The sequence below is a fragment of the Lycorma delicatula genome, chromosome 6 (assembly GCF_047948215.1).
Source record: "Lycorma delicatula isolate Av1 chromosome 6, ASM4794821v1, whole genome shotgun sequence".
Lineage (NCBI taxonomy): Eukaryota > Metazoa > Arthropoda > Insecta > Hemiptera > Fulgoridae > Lycorma > Lycorma delicatula.
This window is the reverse complement of record NC_134460.1, coordinates 120,282,882-120,308,161: the sequence shown is the minus strand read 5'-3', so window position 1 is coordinate 120,308,161 and position 25,280 is coordinate 120,282,882.

The window sequence follows — 25,280 nt, the reverse complement described above, 5'->3', positions numbered from 1 at the left end:
GCATATGTTGTTTTCACCGATCTTTACGTTTTGACACTAACGTACCCAAAAAACCAGATGGAAATTTTCCGGATGATCGTATGTAAGTGTGCGTGTTCGGTGTTATGTGTCGCACCTAAATCACCTTATATCTCCAAAACTATTCGACCGATTTTCACTAAACTTGGTCAGATTACTTCTATATATGAGGTATTGATGCAATTTAATTTTTAATTTAAAAGGTCAACGGAATGAGACTGTAGAGCAAGGTCACACTCAGTATCTCGATATTTCGCCTAATTATGGTTTTATTTTATTAGGCACATTTGTTAACGATAAAGAAGTAATATTTCCAAAAATAAAAAAATTTCAAAATCGCAACCCCACCCCAAAAATTCTCTAAATAAACTAGTGGCTATGTGGGTGTAGCGTGTCATTAGTACCCTCTCTCCCACAAGGAGCGCTAGTGTAGCACTGACGTACAGCTGCTGTAGTTGTCCTTTCTTTTTCTGTTTAGCTTCCGGAACGGTAAGGTACTATTTCAGAGGATGATATGTATGAATGTAGATAAAGTGTATTCTTGTACAGTCTCAGGTCGACCATTCCTGAGATGTGTAGTAAATTGAAACCCATCCACTAAAGAACACCAGTACCCACGATTTAGTAATCAAATCCGTATAAAAGTAACTGCCTTTACTAGAATTTGAACCTTAGAACTCTCGACTTCGAAATCAGGTGATTTGAGATGACGAATTCACCACTAGACCAACCCGGTGGGTTGCTGTAGTCGTCTGCTATGTTGTAACTTCACAGGTGAGCGATGGAATTAAATAAATGAACAATATTTAAACAGTAAAAAAATATTTAAGGTAGCCGCTAGTACCACCACACCCGCGCGAATGAAATGTAGTATGCGCGCGCACTTTAGTTTGAATCATTGAATTAAATAAACAAAAAAAAATTATATTTAAATAGAATGATAAATAGTTTAAATTAAGTGATTTGTGTAAGCCGTTCATCAGAAAAACTCGCGTGATGGGTACAATTGTGTTGTCTTTTTATTTTTTTAATGATTGATTTTATTTAATAACAAGAATCTTATTGAGAGGTTGTTAAGATATAATTAAATTATATGGTTCTAAGAAGTTAAAGTGTAATATTTAAAAATTTAAAAATCGATTGTTAGTCCTGTAGACAAAACAAAATTTTAATTACATTTTCCTAATCAATCGGTAGTAGACTGTAAGCAAGTTCCAACCTTTATAACAGGTAAAGGTTAATACTTCCAAAACTTATACTGTGAAAGAGGCACAAGAGGCCCCTGACCTTGTTCGGCTTACTAAGTTGCGGTTACGTGGTATAACTGTTTGCATGCTGAGAGCTGCATATTTAATGTGTATGCAAAATGTAATACAAATTTAATAAAACAAATTTACACATTACTATTATTGTTATCATTATTTCATTATAAATAAAAATATTACTTTGCTGAAAGTTTTGTTTTTAAAAACATAATCAAAAATAATTAACATAAATATTTTATGAAAAAGATACAATATTATTATTATTCGCATTTAAATAAAATTAATACAAATCTGACAAAAGTTCATTATTAAAATTTGTTAACTGTCATAATAAATTAAACGTGATACGGTTATAATTTTTCTATCTTCACGATAGATTATTTACATCAAGATTTATGTAGATAGGATTTATGACTTTTTTATAGTCTGAATGAATGTTATAATACAATAAATTATTTCTGTTTAGCCTCCGCAACCACCAATATAAAATATTAATAATATAAAATATTAGTATAGAGGATGAATGAGGATGATATATATGAATTTAAATAAACTGTAGTCTTGTACAGTCTCAAGTCAACCACTCCGATACCCACCATGTTGATCTAGTGGGGAACTCATCATCGCAAATCAGCTGATTGCGAAGTTGAGAGTTCTAAGGTTCAAATCCTAGTAAACGCAGTTAGATTTATATGGATTTGAATATTAGATCGTGGATACCGGTGTTCTTTGGTAGTTGGGTTTCAATTAACCACACATCTCAGGAACGGTCGACCTGAGAATGTACAAGACTACACTTTATTTACATTCAAACATATCATCCACTGAAGTAATACTTGACGGTGGTTCCGGAGGCTAAACAGAAAAAGAAAGGTCGATCACTCCTGAGATGAGTAGTTAATTGAAATCCAACCACCAAAGACCATCTGTATCCACGACTTAGTGATTCACCATACTGCATTATTCAAAGGGGAATCATGACATTTATAAATTAGTGAATGCAACCCAGTTCATAAAAGCGCCTGCGGAATTATAGGTCAATAACCAAAGTTCTTTTTGTTAATTTCGGACGATATTTTTTAACACGAAAAAAATATCTTCCATCTATTTCCTCGGAACAGCGAACAGATCTGTTGAAATGAATCTAAGGTGATAAAATCCAATAGAAATTAACTCCTCTAATATTCCGTTTTATTTTGAATGGCAACTCGTAAAAGTTACCGATAGATTATAATGCAACTTTTTTTAGTATATGAAAAATAACATTTCTGACCAGAACTCGAACCAAAACTTCTGGAGAAATATAGAAACATTACGACTCTCCGAGATGATCTGTTAGGGCAATATAAGCTACGTTTTTTTTTCTACACAAGACAATATCAGGATAAAAATATCTTAATCTTTTATGATTTATAAATTTAAAAAATAGTTTTTTTGTTGAATAGCTCAAAATATTTCCATATACGTATGTCTAAGTATTTTTATGATTTATTAAAACAGAATATTTCTGACAGTATTAAAGTTTCTTTATTAAAATTTATAACTTCATGCTGGTTTAACTTTTATTATTATTAATTTTTTTTTATTATACGATATAAATAATCCCTATGACGTTACTTCTTCATAAAATGGTATCAAGATACGTAGTAAGAGATTTATTATTTTTCTACCAGTTACTACATGGTATTAATGGTAATAAGATTTAATTTAATTATTAGGATGTTACTTAAGAAATTACAATTTGTACACAAAGATACTTGATAACACCGAGTTTAAGGTAAATTACAGTTGTAATTTACCTTATTAATTATTAATATATGATTTAATTAAATTTAATTTATATTTAAAAGAGGTTTTTTATTAAGTTTGTCATGGAGACAAATTTTATTATATTTGTGTAAGTTTAATTTTGACATGCTTATAATCAAAATGTAATTTAAGGGTTCAGATAAGTTTATGATTTTTTGTACTAAAAGTACAAAAATAGCTTTTAATAATAAAAGCTGTTTTTTATAACTGATATTCACTGAGGAATAAAAAATATTTTTTTTGTCTCAGGAAGAAAGATAAATGATTCTGATAGTATTTTTTCTCCTCAATTCAAATATGATATCGGTTTTCCCCATCACGTAATGTTTCGTAATGTAATGAGACAGACATTTATATTTGAAACATTTTAATACTTTCTGCATTCGTAACTACACAATATCCAAACATTTAACTCACCTAGATAGTAAGAAATGACGATTTTCTGCTATATTTCGGTTGTGGAGCATCCCTCTTGATGGTCCAACAATAATCGACCAGCATATTACGATTCCATTTGTCTTGATACCTGTTTTTCATAGCTGAAATTTCCTGATGAAAGTGTTCCCGTGCTCATCGCTTACTGCGCCAAGATTTTACAGGAAGAAATCTATGTGCGAGTGTAGGACGTGTACTTTCAAGGACATATTACAACCCAAATTTTTATTAAATGTTATAAGATCGTTGATAATATCACTGTAATTTTCCGCTGTTTGATTTGCCAAAAAGCTCTGAGTAACATTTTTGAATGCTTGCCAAGCTGCTTTCCCCAGTGGATTCAACAGTTACTCAAACTTTTCTTCATACATTGGTAATCGTATTTGTGGACCCACAAATATTCCTTCTTTAATTTTTGCATCACTAATTTTAGGAAACTTCTGTTTTAAATGTATGAAATCAGAAGTTTTTCCATGGCCTTGACGAAATTCTTCATTAATCCTAATTTGATATGTGACGGAGGTACAAACACATTTTTAGGATTACACAATGGGTCATGTTTCACATTTTTCTGTTCAGGAATGAGTGATTCGCGTTTAGCCATTCTTTTATAATGAAATGTTTTTGTCTGTCCCTACTACCGAATTCACACAAAAAACAACAGTTCTTTGTGTAATAAAGCTGCAGACCAAGAAAAAGTGCAATTACCTTCATTCAAATCACCACGAATATTTCATTCATACACAGCATATTTAAATATAAATTAATTTTCCAATATAAATATAAATATCAATATAAATTTAAAGTTTTCATATGTTTCTTTCATACTTGCAGAGTGAGCGCCACAAGTACTGATAAGAATTTATGCAGAAATGCCCAACTTTTAAACTTACTAGGAATCAATGAACAAGCGCCATATTGTTGGGTTATGTTCATTTCAAAGTGTCTCCATAAGAAAAAAAATGTCGTTATTAAAGTGGAAGAATTATTTAAATTAGAAGAAATTTCGTTACAAAACACTAAACCATTTTCTTCGCTAGAAAAATAGTCTTTAAATTCAGAATGACGATTACGATAAGTACATATCTTTGTACTATTTTGAAGAAGATTCCATATTTTAGCCGGGAACCAAGTATTTCAGACTATTATTTGGATAAAACTCGTATGAGATCGTTAAGATTTTCTTGAGTCAATAAATGAGCCTCAGATGAACTGCTTTGTTCAAAATTTGAATCACCATAATCTGTTTCTTTTTCTTCCTTACTTCCATCAGACTCACCTCCCATCAACGTCACATGTTCTGGAGGCTTTGGTATGGGCAATTCTTCGCAGTGTAGAACTGGTCTCATTGCAAATAGGGTACACCATTACATGTTTTGATTTTGACGTAATCCCTTTAATGTTTGTTAAGCAGAAATAAGAGTCAGAAGAGTGATTTTTGTATTCCCTCCAAATCATACGGATAGAAAATGGCATGTGGCATGTGCCATTTTTCCATGCAGTGAGAAGCCTAAAACAAGATAAATGAGATATGTAGGGTCCAGGCCTTTGCTTGGTCGCCGACTTTACATCCAAAATAAAGTTCATAATATTTTTTTACTAATGGAGTAAGATTTCGCCTTTTGGACTTGAGCGTCTCACATTCGCCTTTCGGACTTCACCACATAGATAACAAAAACTGTTCGGATGATTTAAACAAACTCTAGACATTTTGCAACTAACGACTAATTAAAAGAACCAGAGTTGTAAAAATATATAATACGCAATAATTCAGACACACAAAGCACTCACAATGACTGTTTCCTGGTTTACTACTATCGTCTTCTTCTTCTTTATTTTTTGGTTTGGGACCACCGTCAGGATTATTTCAGAGGATGAATGAGGATGATATGTATAGAGTATAAATGAAGTGTAGTCTTGTACAATCAAAGGTCAAACATTACTGAGATGTGTAGTTAATTGAAAGCCAACGATCAAAGAACAAAGGTATCCATGATCTAGTATTCATATCTATATAAAAGTAATTTCCTTGACAAGGACTGGTTCACTACTGTCTCAAAACTGGCATTGTTCTGATGAATGTGTGCTACACTAGATCTCGGTTGTACATGTTTATTCACGTCTGAACCTGCACAACAGTAGCAACGCTACCCTTTGAGTTAGTTCATTTGGTTGCATTTTATTTACAATTCTCTAGGAGCTTTTATTTGGCAATGACAAACGAACGAAAAAAGTTTGAAAATATTTAAAAAAATTAAAATAACAAAACAACTGTGAGTGATGGAGAAATTCCGAATACATATTTGAAAACAGCTTAAAAACTGCTGTTATAGGAAAATTCCTATTGGTATTCGTGGGACAAAAATCATGTTGACCAGTGTAATTTGTTAAATTACAACGCTAATACGGTCAGCATATCAGGATTTTTAAACTGTTCTGCTGTATTCAAATCTATTTCCAAGCATGACATGTCACCTGATCCTTCTGTACGCTGGCAATACATCGAGTTCAATGTAAAAATGTGTCTGCAGGTGAACGATTAAAAAGAATATTGAATTCTGTTCAAATTATTATTATTATTATTATTATTATTATTATTATTAGATTGTTATAGGAAAATAAGTAAAAAAAGTAAATAAAAAAACAAGGAAGGGCCAAAAATAATAATAATTTTCAATTTAATCACTAGGTAATCATGTTAACTATTTAGCTCTGAATCTCCTCCAACAATAGTGAGGATGTCCGGCGATACAAACGCCTTCACGTGCTGGACCTGAGGATGTTTGAGTGACTCTTGGGCTCTCGAATGACATCCATGTGATGAACACCTTCTCTATACCTGATAAACAGCCTAAATTCCTTTCACAAACAAATTAAGTTACTTTTATATATTTTTATTTCTGTTTGCTCTTTAATATTATTTGATTTTTTTTTAAAGAAATTACTGACTTGTTAGTGTACTGAACATTTTATGAAATAATTATCTATTCAAATACATTTATACAAATAAACTAATATTTTTTAAGGGAATTCACTAGAAACTTCTCATCAAAAGCTTATTCTACTAACTCTATTAATGGTTTCTTCTTGGAATCAATTGTAAATAACGAATTGTGATAAAAAAAAAAAAAAAAACGTTACATTTTTCAGTTGTATACAAATGTCAAAGAAATTCTCGTAATATCCTTAAATTTGTTTATTTCTTTTTACCAATTTTAATGAGGTTCTTATTCCTCTACAAAAATGTAATAATGATAATAATAATAGATTTTGAATTTCATAATTTATCATATAAGAATACATTTAAATTGATATACAGCATTATTTTATAACGAAAGAAAAAAAAATTATATGAGAATTGAATTGTAGCGAGTTTTATACGAAATACTGGTTTGTAATAATAGCGTGTTTCTGACTGAAATTTTCAATTTTATAACCAAAGGTCACGATATAAAATGAACTAACTATGTACTAACAGTATGAAAGACTTAAGCGAACTGCTTTGTCATTGTGACTATACAATAGAATATAAATATACAAACACACACAGACACATACACACATGCAACCAGTCTTTCTATTAGCATAGTATTTAGTCTTGCGTGTTTTTGTACTTGACGAGAAGTCGACGGATAAGTGGATGTATACCAAAGAGTTGTTCATATCGATGTGTAGAGAGAGGGTAGTTAATGAGAAGAAAAAAGTATGAAAGAACGTTTATATTTGCATGTTTACATTTTGTCTTTTAAAAATAAAAGTACTATAATTTTTCAAGTACCTGTGGTATATGTGTATTAATTTTATTAAGTAGGTAATTTTGTAGATTTTAACGTGGAAACACAATATAATGTTTTTAATATTAGTGATAACGTATGTAAATATTTTTAATTTTCTTTTAACATTTAAATTAACTATCTGTATATGTACATATATATATATATATATATATATATATATATATATATTATACTACCTACTAACTCAACATATCCCTTTATTTGTGTTTTTATTAGTTTAATACTTACAATTTTGTTGGTTTTTTTATACTTTTACTCATAAACATCGTATTATAATAAATTAAAAAATTCAGTTCAATTTTAATTAACATAAAAACTATAACAATTGAAACAGCATGATTTTTTTTACTTTAGTAATTAACATTTATTTTAAATATAGAATTTATTTTTAACATGTTCACCGTTTTTATTATTGTATAATACTCTTATTTATTTACAATTATTACGAAAAATAAGCAAATAAAATATAAATTTAATTACGATTAATTCTGTATCATCAATGAACTTTGTTTTAATGTCACTGCAATGAAACATTTTCCTCTCTTAATAGGTTAAATTTATTCTATTTTTTCATTAGATTACAATTTAATGAAAAATTAATAAATAAAAACTAAAAAAAGTATAGAAATTTTGTTATATTTTTTCTGATTACAATTTTAATATACTTTTTTCTCCGTCAATTTCCCTTCCCTTTGGAGCCGGACACGCGACTAAGCATAAGCTCAGCTCCAAGGGGTGCAATCGCCTCAAACTACCTCAGAAGAGCATAATGTTTCGCCCAGGCAGCCGGGACTCGGTCTTCTTTGCCCCTGCCATGGGTCAAATGAAGAGATCCCAAAGGCTTCTCCTCACCGGGACTCCGATCTTAACGCCTCGCCTCGGGTTTCGTCTTCCGGTTTAAACGGGTTTCGTCTTCAGACCCTCTAACTGATTACACCTCACAGCAACTGCAGGGGGGAGGCCATCTTACATCAACAGCGACAGTTGCAAACAGCGAGGTTCCTGTTTGCAGTCCCTCCTCACATGGCCAGTCATACCGCAGGCAAAACAATGACCACTTCGATCTGAGCCAAGAAACTTGTTCCTATGCCTTGTACCCTAACACCGAAAGCAAAGGTCATCTTTGGTACGTCAAGTCACCTGGCAAGCCACCCGGCCAATGTGGATGCGCCTGTTGAATAGTAGTTTCTCCGCAAGAAGAGGTGACACGGCCAAAGTGACCATCTGTGATGACCCGTAAGCCGGCCACATAGACAGAATTTCCACGAACACTGACTCCCCAATGACCTTACGGAGTTCCTTCATGAACTCATTCCCCATTATAAGTAAGTCTACGTCCTTGACAACAACAGAAGTCCTCCTGCCCCCCTTCCAGTTAATGCCGTAGTGGAGCCCTCGATTTTCTTCACGATGTCTCTGCTGAGTTGCTCTGTCAACACCACTCTGGACCGATGCGGGTCGCCTATGATGATAACAGTAAAATTTTCATTGTAAAAATGCATATAAGCCGATGTAAACAAATTTACAGCTGTATAAACAAGTCCCTAGCAACGCTGTGCTAAATTAAAAATTGCAAAAAAGATTATTCCAAACTAGCAAAACAGAACAATAACTAAACCAAAGATTAATTAAAACAATCTACCAGAAACATAAAAAAAGCAAGAAATCAAAAACCATAAATAACAATGAAAAATACCAAAGTGTACCCTATAATTACAGAGCTTCTATGCAGTCAACCTATATCTTCGACATCAGCCGTCGATCATTTTAATACAAGTTGAAAAATCGTACGTTTACCCATTTAAATTTACCACTTAGGTGAGTTAACATCTTGTATTTTTCCATCTGTGAAAATTTGGTTTTATAAATTAATAATTTTAGGAAAAATTATTATAAAAATAAAATTCTTATTAATATTATAGAATACTTTCATATTACTAAACCTTTCTTTGGTTTATTTAACTATTTGCTTCCTTATCAAAATCAATAATATATGCACAAATATTAAAAATGTTTGACATTGACTTGATAATCAGGTGCCTTCCTACATCTGTTCAATCATTATATTCAAGGTAATAAAAAAGTCTATCGTTTATGTCATGAACAAATAATAAATAAATGTAAGTTCTTTATTTGAAAAATACAATTTTTGCAAGGTTAAACAAAAAAATAGGTTATAATACACATTCTTAAAAATGTTCTTCAAAAGATTCTAGTTGCCTTAGAGAACATTTTAAGTTACTGTGTTTTTGGTTTTCATTTTAACGACTTTTCGAAGAAATTATGGTATTACTTTGGTCATATGGTGGGAGTGGGAAACGGTCGTAGAAAGTTGAGCTTTAGTACGATATCAATATTAAAAATTTAGTAATTTAAAATTCCATAGTTTTAAATTGATTGAATTTAATGATGGGGAAGGTATTTTACATTGTTTCTAAACAGTTTTTTGCCTCAAATCTCGAAAACCAGTTGATCATAATAAAAAATATAACAAAAATTCAAATATTCTTCTGATTTTTTTAACAAATATTTGGCACACTATTTCTCCCTCGCTCACTCTCTCTCTCTCTATATATATATATATCCCAGCTGCGAGTTGATTTTTACCCCATCGGACAAGGGACATTAAGATAGTACCCATATTTTTATTTTTTGTAATCGATAAACCTTTTAACCTTTTTGAATAACATTGCATCGAATCGAACCGACTTCGTTAAGTAAATAATTATCCTAATAAATAAACCTTAATTAAATAAATAAACGATCATCTAGACCTGACGTCTTTTAGGGGGAGTCAAGACCAGTGTCCCGATAGGGGATCACTTTGAGGACACCCAATTTGAGGCACTCAAAAGACCTATAGACCCGGCTCCTGGGAAATGGATGAATGTTACGGCATTGCTGGATCTAGAGTTTCCTTGCCTATAGAGGCAGGCATAAAGTAAAAGATCCAACTGGCGGGCAGACCTTCCTTACCGGATGTTAAGCCGGTGGGCGGGAAGGCCCGTTATAGTTAAAGGACACTCCCTTGGACTGCGTTATACGTAACTGTGGGTCCGATTCAGAGAAGAGGGTATAAAATGATAAAAAAAATAATAAATAAACCTTTAAGCCCCAAAAAGCTTTAAATGGGGCGAGTGGAAATCGTATTTAAAATTTTTTTATTTAATTCTGTTGATTGAAAATCCAACTGTATCTAGCAATAATATAGACGACAATTTTAAAAAAGGGGAACCCACGAGAGTGGGACTTAAGAACTTTTTACAATTTTGAATTTTTTACTATTTTTGATAGCTTATTTTTTCATGTTGTGACTATAATTCAAAATTCTACTTGAGGTAGCTTTCGAGCAAGGGGTTAATAGGGATATAAAATTTTACTTTCTTATAGAAAATATACTCCAAACTCAGTACAATTTTGATGATTAAACGTCATTTGATCAAGAGAATTAACTCGTACGCAAATTTTGAGAGAATTTGACTTTTCTCTCAATTAAAACGCACAATTTTTAAGACACAAACGTCATTTGATCAACAAAGTCAAATGGCAGAACAACAAATAAATGTTCTACACGGAATGACAAAAAAGACGGGTTTACTAATTTCTATAGAAAAAACAGAGTATATAACGAATATTAAGTACGCACCAAAACTGTAACGGGCAGAGTTCGGAAAACAAATTTAGGTACTTGGATTTAATTATACAACCAAATGGAATGGACAAGGAAGCAAAAATTTTCAGGATCAATAAGATTCTAAAATCTTCTGGCCTAACGAAGGACGTATTTATAAAGAAATGGTTCTCACGGATGGAGAAGATCAAGCACTATACAACGGTAATCCGACCAGGAATCATACGCCGCAGAATGCGTATCTCTAAGCCGAGGGGAAATGTAGAAACTGGATCTTGTGGAAAGACGGATAGTAAGGAAAATCACAAGGCTCAGAAAAACTAACGATGGTTGGAAATTAGGGAAGAATGAGGAACTTTACCGGGAGTTAGATAGAATTTCGAAAATAATACGTAAGCAAAGATTTTACGGAATCTGACTAGAATGGATTCAAACAAGCTTATGAAGAGAATTTTTGTTTAAGTGTAATGGTGACAAGACGAACGTTAAATGGTTCAAGCAAGTAAAATAAAACCTAAGGGTAGCAAACACAAACGTGACGGATTTAAAAGACAGAAGGGTGCTTAGGTAAAAACGTCTTAGAATTGAAAGGGATTCAGAAAGGGAAAAAGAATGCGCTACGTATTCGAAAGGAAGGAGGAAGCAGCAGAGTGAAAGCACAGTGACAGGTGTAACAGAAAAAAAAACGTTAAAACCTCTATAGCCTTTTACTTCCTTGTACGAAGTAAATAAGTATTGTGATCGCGAAAAATTTCGGTTTGCAGTTTTCAACGGAAATATTTTTGACTAGTTTCGGCGTGACGTTTATATGTATGTATGAATCTCGCATAACTAAAAATTGATTAGCCGTAGGATGTTAAAATTTTGGCTTTAGGTCTATTGTAACATCCAGTTGTACACTTCCCTTTTTTATTGCAATTAAGTTGATCAGAAATATCCAAATAAGCGCAAAATCCAAAAGATTTGGATTTTAGACTTTTTCTTAACTGCAGTAATAAGCCCTCATTGAGAGCTTTTCAACGATATCATAAGTGGTACTTAGTTTTATTCGTTTCAGAGTTATAGCTAAATAGAATTTTAATTAATGAAATATTTGGATCTTACAAGGGAAAGGCACATTTGTTGGAATCCAACTAAAAATTTTTTTTGTTGTAAAGATTTTTTTACAATAAATAATAAATCATTAATAAAAAAAAAAAAATTAAAAAATCAGAATATATTAGTGAAATAAAATTTAATGTACTTTTCATTTTAATTCAAAAATTTTTACACAGGTTAATAATTATTAATAAATCAATATATTTAAATTAAAAAAGGCTAAAATATATATATATATATATATATATAAGAAGACAGGTTCGAATCGATGTGTGCATGGTAACGGATCCGATACGTTCTCACTTACACCACATAACTACTTCAGCGACGTGAAAAAAAAAATTAATATAAAACTATTATAAAATGCTGATTCGGATACCACGAAAAAATGTGATGCATGTCACATTTGGTCAAACAATTAGAGGATCGTATCTCACTTTCAAATGAAATATGTTTAAATAAAGTGCGGCAAAAAATATGTATATGTAATTTAATAGGCGTACAAGGAAGTCATGTGGTGTCCACATCAGATTTTTTAAAATTAAAATCTGTCGAGGGCAATGTCGGAGAAGTTACGCAGTCCTTTGCCGGTTTTCTTTAAATAAACAAATAAAGATTTTTTTTTATAGAAAAACCATTTTTAATTGTTTGAATTTGATTCCATAATAATATCTGACTATTATTTTTTAGTTATTTTAATTCTGATGCATTATCAGAAATTAAAACTCAAGAGATAAAATAAATAAAATTAACAACAGTATTCAATTCAGTTTTATTCGATGTTAATAAAGTGAAAATAAATGTGAACCTAAAGTAAACTATATCATAAATTATATTTATTGCTGGTTTTTTTTTTTCCCAAGCAAATTCAGGTCATGTAGTTACTTCTAGAACCATTCCTTACAAAACTCCAGATAACCTATATAAAGTTTTTTCTATAATCACTTCTATACTTCTCATGTTATATCAACAAAAAAAAAAAGAAAAAGCAATAAATATACAGGTCAAGTTGATAACTTTTATTTTTATTCTGAAACCTTTAAAAATATCTATTATCAAGTAATATAGTGTATATATATCATAATTAAATTAACTTCAATCTTTAGAATTCAATAATCTTAGTAGATTTAAATGTTTATATATGGGGACACGATGTTTAGTTATAGACTGATAACGATAATATAGATTATATTGATAAATATTTTACTCTATAAATTTTAAAGTAGATAAATAAAACGATTTAGAACAAAACCAAAAAATTATATATATATATTTTAATCTACATGGATCTATTTGGGCTATCCATTTTACCATAAACATGTATAATTTTAGACTACACAGTCAAAATCCCAAATGCAGATAGATGAGGTTATTAAATAGAATAGGTGTGTTTTGTGATGGAACTAATGGTAGCTTAACGAACTCACAGAGGCTATTTAATGAAATGTTTATAACGTATACAGTGTATCGAGTATAGGTAGCCTATCAGTGAATCGAATGTGTATGTCATTGAACAATGAATGTAATCCAGGTTTTATACGATGTATTTATGATATCATTAAAATAAATATCTGAATAAAAGCTAGCATTCACTAACAATCGAGCCTACCCATATTTTCCAAAATGTTTTTATTGATTTTACTTGTTTTTTTTTTAACATACATGGACCTAATAACAACAATATTAGTAGTAATACTAAAATAATTTAATTTACGGTCTTCCATTTTCCCTTTTTTAGTTATTTGATCTGCTACATAACAGAGGAAAATATTAGAACAATATATAAGTGAAAATCTTTAATATTGTATTCAAATAAAATATATAGGTTAATCATAAATTAATAATACATTTTTTTTTTTTTAATTTAACAGAATTCTTAATTCTTAAAAAGAAATCATGAATGTACTCAGAAAAGTAGGTAAACAGAAATTAACCTAAAATTAAAACAAAATTGTTAAACTTCATTTTAAAGTTTATTATTTGAAAAAAAAAACATTTTTTTTTTTAAATAAAAAAAATCCCTTTCGGAACGCCAGAAGGCGGAGGTAAATTTCAGCGGTGGTAAGTAGGGGATAAAAAGATTTCCACGTTAAAGTTAAAAAAAAATTCAAATTTACTCAATACGACAATGGTTGCATGTGAAAAAAGTTTCACATGTTTATCATACGACAAAGCCCTATCTTCTAACAATTCCAGCAACATTTTGGTCATCCCTTGCCGTAAAGATTGGTTATATCAAAAATTGTTTCAGACGAAAATTTTAGATAATCATTAGAGGACTAACGGCCACTTTAAACCGATTTGAAATTGCGCCTACTAGGGAGGAAAGAGTTTTTTTTGTCTTCTTGGTTTAAGTGTTCAAGAGAGTAAAACAAGGATGCTTTCTGGGTTGAAAATATAATCAAAAATATTCGAGGAAAAGGCCAGAGAATCAGTATAAGTAGAAAAATAAATTTACAATGTTCACAGATGATATGGTTGTTATTATGAAATATGAACAGGATATTTAATAAAATTATTTGAAATTTAATAAATAATATTACAGAATTTGAAATGAAAATTCTTCTTCTTCTTTAATCCCTTAACGAACATATGGGTGAAGGTGGGCTCGGAGCCAGTACGATGTGGGTGCCGTTGGAAAACGAGCATTGTATACGATATTTTTCCATCGTTTCCGGATGATAGCTGCGAATTTTGCATCAGTTACATTTACTCTTTGATGTTTTAGGTCATCCTCGATTAGCTTAACCCATGTTTTCTTTGACACAATTCGTTGGATCTTTCACTGTGCGATCATTGTCTCCATAGGAGACGGTATGGAAGTCGGTATACATCCAGTCGGCATACGTGCCCGAATCACCGCATCCTACGCTTTTGTATTTAGAGTTCAATTGTAGGTTGTTCATTACATCTGAGCTTGACTGTGTGATCTTACAGACAATCACACAGCGATACACCTAGTATTCGCCGTACGCATCGCATTTGGAACACTTCTAATTTGTTTAGGTCTTCTTTCTGTAGTGTCCATGTTTCTGATCCATAAAGCAAGACTGGTAATATGAGTGCCCGGAAGAGTTGGATCTTTGTTTTCAAAGTTACATTTTGTTTCTTCCATAGGCACCAGTCCAATGGTTGGAAGGCATCAATTGCCTGGCCAATCCTGCCGCGGATAATGAAATATTCTTTTCTTGGATTAATGACCCAAGGTATTTGAAATTGTCAACCTGCTCAATTTTTATTCTGGCCAGGTAAACAGCTGATGGTGAGCCATCAGTCGTTAGAACCTTGTGAAATCTTAATGAAACCTTATGAAATCTCAAATAATATGTTTAGGATGAAATAAGACAATGTCTGCAAAGAAGAAAGAAGAAATTAAAAAAGAAATTAAATTAGTAAACTATGATACTTACATAATATGTTAACAGAATATGATTAAAATAAAAATAATAACAGTAATGAGGTAAAAATAGCATTTAACAGAAAGAATTTCGTCGTAAGATTGAGTAGAGATAAAGAAATATCTTGTGAAGTGTTATGTTTGGAGTTTACTTTTGTACGGATACGAAATATAGACGTTAAGAAAAAGTATAAAAGAAAGACCAAAGGCACTTGAAATATGGGTATGGAAAACAATGGAAAAATTAAATGGACAGAGAAAATTCAAAATAAATGATCTATTGAGGAGATTACGAAAATAGAACTGTACTAAATAATTTAGAGTAGAAAGTCTGTCTAGTTGATATGCAACATAACGGAGAAGGTTTGATTAAAAACTGGTGCTAAAAGAATAAAAAAGTGCAAAATAAAAATTCCGGAAAAGAGTAAAGCTTATAGAGGATCTAAAAGGAAATGGAAGCCAACATTTAAAACATTTTCCGGGAATAGAGGAGAATTGAGACGTTCATGGGGTAAGGAAGTCTTACTACACATAATCTTCTGATGTGATCCTCTAACATAATTTTTTTTATTTTGTAACGTGAGATATCTTACGTTATAATCTTATGTACAATCTTTTATAATCCTAATGAAAAAGAAATTATAATTACAATTAACGGACTGAGGAATTCTTAGACTAATAAAGATGTTTACATAAATATTATTCATTAAAATATGATGTAACACAATGGTAATCCATTTTGCATTATTAAATTTTCTACACTTTGTTAAGAACGATTTGAAGATATGAACAAATACATAATCTTTATCCGTTAAATTATAAACTATTATCTATCCAGCAGACGATTATATTTTAAATGACTTCAATCATTTTAATTCTATAAGTTCTACCTCTATTTCAAATTTACATTCTATTATATGTAGTATAATTATTTCAGAAGTTTATCTATTTAATCAATCAATGATTTATTTTTGCTTCCCTACGTTTAAGGCAACGGGCTCCAAAAAAATAATTTTTGAATCAAAAATTAGGTTGCGATCCTTGGTAGTTTGCAATTTTCAAACACTAGATATCAACATTATAATTCAAGCAGACTTATTCATTTTATGGAAATAGATAAAAAAAAATGTTTTTTCGAGATTCAATGCAGTTTTTGCTTTTAATTTTTCAAAAACAATTTTAAAGATAAGACTAATCTTCTGAAATTTCTTTACAATCTAAATTATAGTAACATCTGAAAAAAGTGGAAAACACTTTTACATTTACTTTTAACATTATAGTAACATCTGAAAACATGTAATCACATTTCTAAAATCATTAAATCAATTATACAATTTAGAGAAATTGAAGAAATTTTACTCTAGTAGTTATAACTTTTTCTTTCTCTCTCACACTCACTCTCTCTCTCTCTCTCTCTCTCTCTCTCTCTCTCTCTCTCTCTCTCCTGTGTGTGTGTGTGTGTGTGTGTGTGTGTGTGTGTGTGTGTGTGTGTGTGTGTGTGTGTGTGTGTGTGTGTGTGTGTGTGTGTGTGTGTGTGTGTGTGTGTGTGTGTGTTGCCACTCTTCAATAACTAAAGATCTGTGTCAGATTACAACAATCAAAACCCTTTTTGGGAATGATAATAAATGAATTTTGTAATTTATTAAAAAATGCCAATCCTGCCTGGATTTTGAACCTAAAACCTTCCGGATGATAGGTTGAGACGCTACTACTCCGCCATGAAGATCATAAATAATAGTAATAATAACAACAATAATAATAATAATACTCTCTCTCTCTCTCTCTATTTTGTTTAAAAAATGAAAATTATATTAAAGATTTACTAATTGGTGTATTTCAATTCATGATGAACTGTTGAATTTTCTAGATTTGATTTTAGAACAGTCTGAATCTTTTTTTAATCATTTCACAATATTTATTGATAGGTGCACGACTAATACATTATATTTATTTTTATTTTATGCTAAAATTGACATTATAAACAGAATAATATTATGAAGCAAACATAATTTTAAAGACGTCTAAATAAGTAACATATAAATTAAATTTTTATATTTTATGAAAAACAAACCTTTTAAACTTACCAACTCGATTAAAGAAATTAAAGTTGTAATTGACACTCCGATCATCTTTGATTTGCTATTTAAAGTAGTGTATTTAGAATAGTGTATTTAAAATAAGTTACTAATATAGAAGACTTTTTTTAATTTATATAAGCTGCTTCACATCTCGATTTTAAGCCTATTGCTTTTTATTGATAAAATATGGCAACCTGCTCGTTGACATAAGGAACAAACAATTCAAAATGGGCTAAAACATTTTTTAGATATGTCTTCTACAAAACTAACTACAGAAAATCATTTAAATCACGTTTACATGCGTACTTTATTAAATCTATGTTCCTACCTTATAAAATTATGGAAAGTATCTACATTTAAAATTATGTTAAAATAGATTATTTATCATTCATATAGGTACTCCTGTGTCTAGTGGTGAACTCGTCTTCACAAATCACCTGATTTCGAAGTCTAGAGTTCTGAAGTTCAAATCCTAATAAAGGCAGTTAGTTACTTTTATACGGATTTGAATACTAGATCGTGGATACCGGTGTTCTTTGGTGGTTGAATTATTTACAATTAACCACAAATCTGAGGAATGGTCGACCTGAGAATGTACACTACACTTCATTTACATTCATACATATCATCCTCTGAACTAATACGTAATGGTAATTCCGGAGGCTAAACAGAAAAGAAAAATGTATTCCTGATAAATGCTTTTCGATTTCTTAGTTTTCCCGTGGATTTTAAGAAATAGCTGTAACATAATTTCTGTCTCTATCATTATCAATTCTGCCAATGAATATATACTTTTAGACTTAGATTTTCTAATTAGAATCAACATGTTATTAATTTTTGCGATGTCTAATATCTAGTAATGCCGGCCTCCGTGGCAGCATCTCAGCCTTTCATCCAAAGGCCCCGGGTTCCAATCCTGGTCAGGTGTGGCATTTTCACGCGTTACAAAATTGTAATTTCTTCTCATTCTTTGAAGCAATATCTAACGGTGATCCCGGACGCTAAAAGAAATGTCTACTAATTCAAACTTATGATAATGATTTGAATAGTTAATATGATGATATATTTTACTAATACCAGTTTTTTGTATATTGTTTATTAAAAGTTTTACTATTATTTGTTTTATTGATTATTTCTATTATGCACTATTGAAATTGATGGCTCTCCAATGCAAAGAGATTAAATATTAAGAATTATTAATAACACTGTTGTTTTGAAAAAATTAAAAATAAATTACAATAAATATCAATCGGCATGAATTTAATATTACAGAGAGGTTCTGTTTGAAAAAATTTAAGAATAAAATAAATGTAATGAAAAGTGATAGAATAAAAGACAATAAACAAATGAATATGATGGTGGGGTATCATAATATATCAGAAGTTGTAGAAATTTATTATTATTTAAGTAGTACAAACTGTAAAGAGATGAACAAAGTAAGGTGAAAATTAAAGCAAATTGAATCAAGAAAGAGGAGCTTTTATGTAGAAAAAAAAGCTGTTAATATCCTATTTTAATAAATTTTGCGTAGATGGATCTTACATAGAATCTTTACTAGCCTTAGCAGTACAGTGGTAGCGTCTACACCCAAGGTAAATGGCAAGATCAAATCCAGGTTAGCCTAATAATTTTCATACGTTATAAAATGTCACTATGTAGTTCCATGGCAAAGCTATTCCAGCTTATGTGTTAATTTAATCATTAAAAAAAAAAATAATTTTTAACTCGAAATATTAACAGAAATTTAAAAGAAATATATATGTGTCACTTAATGTTAACCATTTTTTTTTTTTTGCGGGGGGGAGGGCGAAAAACGCCTGCCCGTTATCATCGCCCGGAATTTTTTGATGAAAAGGTAAAATAACACTAAAATAATAAAACTAAATAAGGCTTAATACTAATATAAATTATATAATAAAAAATTTAAAACTACGTTAAAACAAAAGTTAAAAAGCAAAATAAAACTCAAAACTAATATCACAGATGGGGTCTTTAAAATATAAAAGCTAAAATAAACATGGAAACACAAGATTAAAGTAATTAATATAGAATTATCAGATTTGACATTACAGAAGAGACTGAAAATTGTTAGAATAATTAAAGTATGAAATTAAGATGTCTTAAGACAACAGAAAATAAAATAAATTTGTAATCGAATTTTATAAAAAGACAAAACTAGTTTAGCTGACCATATTTTAAGACATTATATCTTATATAACTGAGAAAAAAATGAATGTATACTTGGTAAACGTTGTAGAGGAATAAAATAATTGTGTTATATCAAAAAAAATATTTATTTGGCACTTTAATAATAGTATGGTAATACTGTATCATAATTTTATTAATATACCTGGTGTACAAAAAATAATATCAACGTTTAAATCTGTTAATTTAAAGTTACAGTGTTAATTTAAGGAAAGAACCAAAGAGCCAAAAGAATAAAAAATAGTTTAAGTTGCGCGAATGGCTGGTGATTGATTATTCCTTATATATCGGCTTTTCAGTGCCACTACCAAAAATGGTGACTCGTAAATAGAAAACATGTATTGTTTTGCAGGTTATGAAATGTGAATCTGTAGTTAGTTCAATATGCGTTCCGACGAAAAGTTTAATTGTGATCTTTTAAGTGGCAATAACATTCGTCGATAGCATAATCGGTTTGAAACGACTGTGAAAAGACAAGGATAAGAGGCGGCCAAGTATCTTTGAAGAAATTTTTAAACATGTTAGGGAGTCTTTCTTGCGTAGTTTTAAAATGTCTGTAAGGACTTGAAGACGTGAAAAACCGATCCCGGTGATGACAGTGGGGAATGTTATTAGGAATCGCTTACATACGCGTTCGTACCGTGTACAGCTATTTGATTTGTAGCCTTCCGACTACGCTGTGTTTGTGGGAACATCGCAATCGAAATTTTTGTCATCAACTTGACAATTTTCTTGATCGTATTATGTTTACAATTGGTCGACATCTTATTTTAGTGGAAAAGTTATCACGTATGTCCGAATCTGGGAATTGAAAATTCCCAAATAAAAAAAATTTGTTAAATACATTTTTAAATAAATCAAGAGGACTTTGCAAAATTGTCGTTTTTGCGATGAACACTTGTTTTGTTGAATGAGGATACTATTTTTGTTATTTAAAGACTCTGAAGTAATGAAAGGAGAGCAAAGTCTAATTGAATTTAGATATAGGAAGAGATTTTGTGTGAAACCTTCGGTGGTAGATGAAGGCACGGGGATCTCGCTTCCGCGAATCGTTAATTTAATAGTGCAGGGTTGTAAGAGTAAGTTAATAGTTAGGTGGTTGTGGTTGGAAGAGGACATACAAAGGCGAGAGTAGGTTTTGTATATACATTGATGGAAATGTTTGCAGAGGCAAACATTTCCATCAGCGGCATACTGACAAGAGGTAAAACCGATGACGTGTTGTGTTATCAAGTTTAGAGAGTCTAAAAGACGATCTCTGGTAAAACCCATCAGGAGACGGTAGCGTAGCGACCGAGATCGTCATAAGGTGTCACGGTGTCTTTCTCTACGGGGTCAGTATGGACTCAAGTGAATCTTTCTTTGGGACTTTATAAGTGATCTTGTTGTAGCCTCCATTACCTACAAATTTTTCCGATTTGAGGTACAGGATTGAAGCAGCTGTCGCTTCCATTATTTCAAAAATGCCGTTTAAAGTTTAGGACGAACTCTCTAATCGGTTGAATATTTGTAGAAACTTTACTCTTGAATTTTGTCTGTGATTATTTATTACTGCAATCAAAGTTAAAAAATATTACATAACTTTAAAATCCCGGTGTTCTCTTTTATATGGGATTGTTACGTTTGCAACAATAGTTCTTAATTCTAATAAAAATAAAGTTCTTTATTTTTATATACTTTATTTATTTAAGCAACAACAGGCAAACCGTTAATTTATAGCTACTTATGAAAGATGAACTTTATACCACATGAAAAATATTAAGCGCGACCGGAATTTGAATCTAGAACCTTCCGATGAAAGGCAGATAGATCTACTACTCCGCCACAAAGGTAGGCGTGGTAGGTTGTAATCCCAACATAATAATCTATCTTACTGTTCTTTTAGCAACTAATATAACATTTAAACATGTCGTTTTTAGGCTAACGTAAATAAATAACTAATAAAACAATAATATTAGCAATATTACTTAAACGAAATATAGTATTACAGTATTACAGTATATAATACAGCATTATATATTATTATAGATATATAGTATTTTTAATATACGGTATGTATACATATATATATATATATATATATATATATATATATATATATATTAAGTAATGGTTCATGTTAATATGTTTCTAAAATATTATAGTTCAAAATATGCTTAGAGAATAAAAAAAATCATCAAGGTTATATTAGTTGCAGAGTGGTTTTATCTTAAGGCATCTCAGTAAAAACGTTTAGGGTAATTGCTTCCTGTATATCGAGTACATAGAGTTTGAAATGAGTTTCAGCATCCATAAAATAAGATCAGTACGTTACTGGAGAAGATAAGTTCACTTGATATATAGATATTATAGTAATCCGAAAAGTGCCTAAAGAATATATTTTAAGTGCAAGTTAAATTATTGTTCATTTTACTGTTCCCAGAATATAGGCTTTTTTAATTTTGCTTAGAGTTTTGAGATATTTTAAATCAATTTTCCTTAAATTATATAGTGACCTATTTTCTGTTTAAACCGAGTTCATGCTATAATTTAAATGCATTTTCTTTATTAACGTAACAACCTTAAACCTTATATATATATAGCACTAGTTAGATAAAGAATCATTGAACTATATTACAAGTTTGATAATGTTTTGTATTAGTCGAAGAAGTTTTAGAGATAAATAAGGGAAAAGACAATGAAAAAAATAATAAATAAAACTAATTTAATTTATTATTATAACATTTTCTTTCCCAAAAGAAAAATATGATTTTATTACTAAACTTTCGTGACGCTTGCAAATTAAAATATAATTCATCTGTTAAAGAAAAAGAGGAAAATTATTTTTCCTTTAACGATCAAACTTTTATAGATTTATTTATTGTTTTATTAGTTCCTTATCGTACAAAGAAGTATTGCAATCGCAAAAAATTTTGGTTTTCATATTTCAACCGAAATATTCATTTTGACCATCCCTGGATCCATTTTGACTAGTTTCGGCGTGACTGTAAGTGCGTACGTACATATGTATCTTGCATAACTCAAAAACGATTACCCATAGAATGTTGAAATTTTAGATTTAGGATTGCTATAACATCTAGTTGTGTACCTTCCCTTTTTATTGCAATCGACTGGACCAAAAGTGTCCAAAAAGCCCAAAATACAATTTTTTTTTATTTTGGAATTAACTGCAGTAATAAGACCGCATTGGGAGATTTTCAACGATATATCATGTTAATTATTTTCATTGGTTCCAGAATTATAGCCCAGTAAAATTTTAATTAATGAAATATTTGATTGATACAAGGGGAAGGCACATCGGTTAGATGCGACTTCATTTCCTTTTTTTTTTTTTTTAATTTAATACATTGATTTATTAATAATTATTAACTGCTGATTGTAAAAAAAAATACAATAAATAATAATAATAATTCAATAACATCGAAGAAAAATGTAATAAAAAAATATATGTAATTTAATAGGCGTACAAGGAAGTCATGTGGTGTCCAGATGAGATTTTTTTTAAATGTAACGATAAAAATAACTGAAAAAATTTTATATCAATCTTTTAAATCAACAGTACATAAGAAAAATTCTCGAACATTTTTTCACTATCTTAAAATTACCTGTAATAAAACAGTTATAATAAAATAAAAGAAAATAATTTCTCATACACCAAAAATGTTTAAAGTCGATAGTAAAATGAAATAAAAAACTATTAAATATTTAAAAGATAAAAAAAATAATCATTCTGATATCGACTAATTTATTTATTTATGAACTAACTACAGCTTGACACCCAATTAGTCACGCTGTAGTTGTATAAAAAATAACTGAGAGGCGGTCAGCCGCCTTCAACCTCGCCTGGGAGACCCAGGCGGTTCCCCGCTGCCCACTCGAGAAGACTGGCCATCCTCCACTACTCATCCGCCAGCTTTCTCTTTATAATTATATCGAAAAATTAATCAATGAATGTATAAATAAGTTGCTTATGATAAATGGATGAGCATGGTCACAGGACCATGTCCACCTATTTATGTCTTGTCACCAGAACTGTGAGGCGTGCAATATAAAACGGACCGTAAACCATTTACTTCTGAATTACCCAATTTTCGGGACTATTCGTCGTCAATTAAACCTGGGTTCAGATTGCTCAACCGGAAGAAATGCATTAAAGTCTATTACGGTTTTTCAGTGATAGTGGGCGGCTGAAGAGCTTAATTTAGCGGTTTTACTTACGTTACGAAACACTGTGTGTACAGTGAAAATAGTACAGTGGTGATGTTTCAATATTTGTTATTCAAGTTCCAGTTTGTTATCCAATGTTTGGTGTTTATTGTTAATTATTTAAGATCACTTAGTTTTATTTAAGTCGCTAATAACTGTTATTGATGATGCAACTATAAACAAACGATGGAAAAACATGAAAGAAAGCTTAAATTGTTATGGATTTGTGTTCTTTTTAACAAAATCGACTTTTTTTAAAATGGTGTATTTTTATAAAGAAAAATACACCATACACCATACACCATTATAAAGACAAATAATCCTTTACGAGAAATACTATTCAATCAATGTTTCTCTAGTTCCAGATCCAATTTAATTAAATATTTAATACTGTTAATACAATAGCTACATAAAAAATCATGATTGAACTTTGAACTACTCTTGACATTTAAAGGAAAACGTTTGAAACGGAACGAAAGTATGTTGAGAATGTATGAAAGTGCCTGAATATATGAATGTATGAAAGTGTATTTTTCCCTTGCTGATGGGTGATTCTTATTACCCAGAGAAGCAAAAGCTCATTAGTAAGTTAAGAAAAGGATCTGAGTTGTGTTCCGACCTCAGAGCTTGAAACGGAGAGGGAGATCTGACGATTGGTAACGTCACAAGGTGGATGTCTTCCCCTAAGGGGTTGGGAGTGTTCCGATCGTTTTCTTGATGATATTAGAATATTGAAATTAATAGTTTTAGTCCTTGAGAGTGTGACTTCATTTTCCCATAGCCATTTTCCTTCAGTTCATCATCTGGATTCCTATTTTCTGTAAATACTATGGTGTTTAGCAGAATGCACCTGATGGGGTCTCCTAGGTTTGATGGAAGCGGTTATGCAATATTAGTTAGTTGAAAGGGGTATAGCGAGGCTGAAGGCGGCTGACCGCCTCTTAGTTATTGAGTTGGGGATGATAACGAAGGGAAAACTGGTTGAAGGAGATTCTTTTTCTTCTTCCAATCTTGTGTTCTGTGCTTTCTTCGCTGCCGTAAGGTTGAACTACTTGCTTTTTTGTTGGTTTTCTTTCCTTCTTTCTTCGCGCCTTGTTCTCCATGTGTAATAATATTAATAAAAGTAATATTAATAATAAATAATAATAATATTAATAATTATTATTTGTGTAATAATATTAAATTTTCTTATATTAAAACCAATTATTTAATTATTATTATTATTATTTATTTATTTATTATTATTATTTATATTTAATAACCTCAGTAAAGTTGTGAGCCCTTAGAAGGGCGCCACAGTGAAAAGTGCAAGCCACTTATTTCTTTGTGATCTTACCAGAT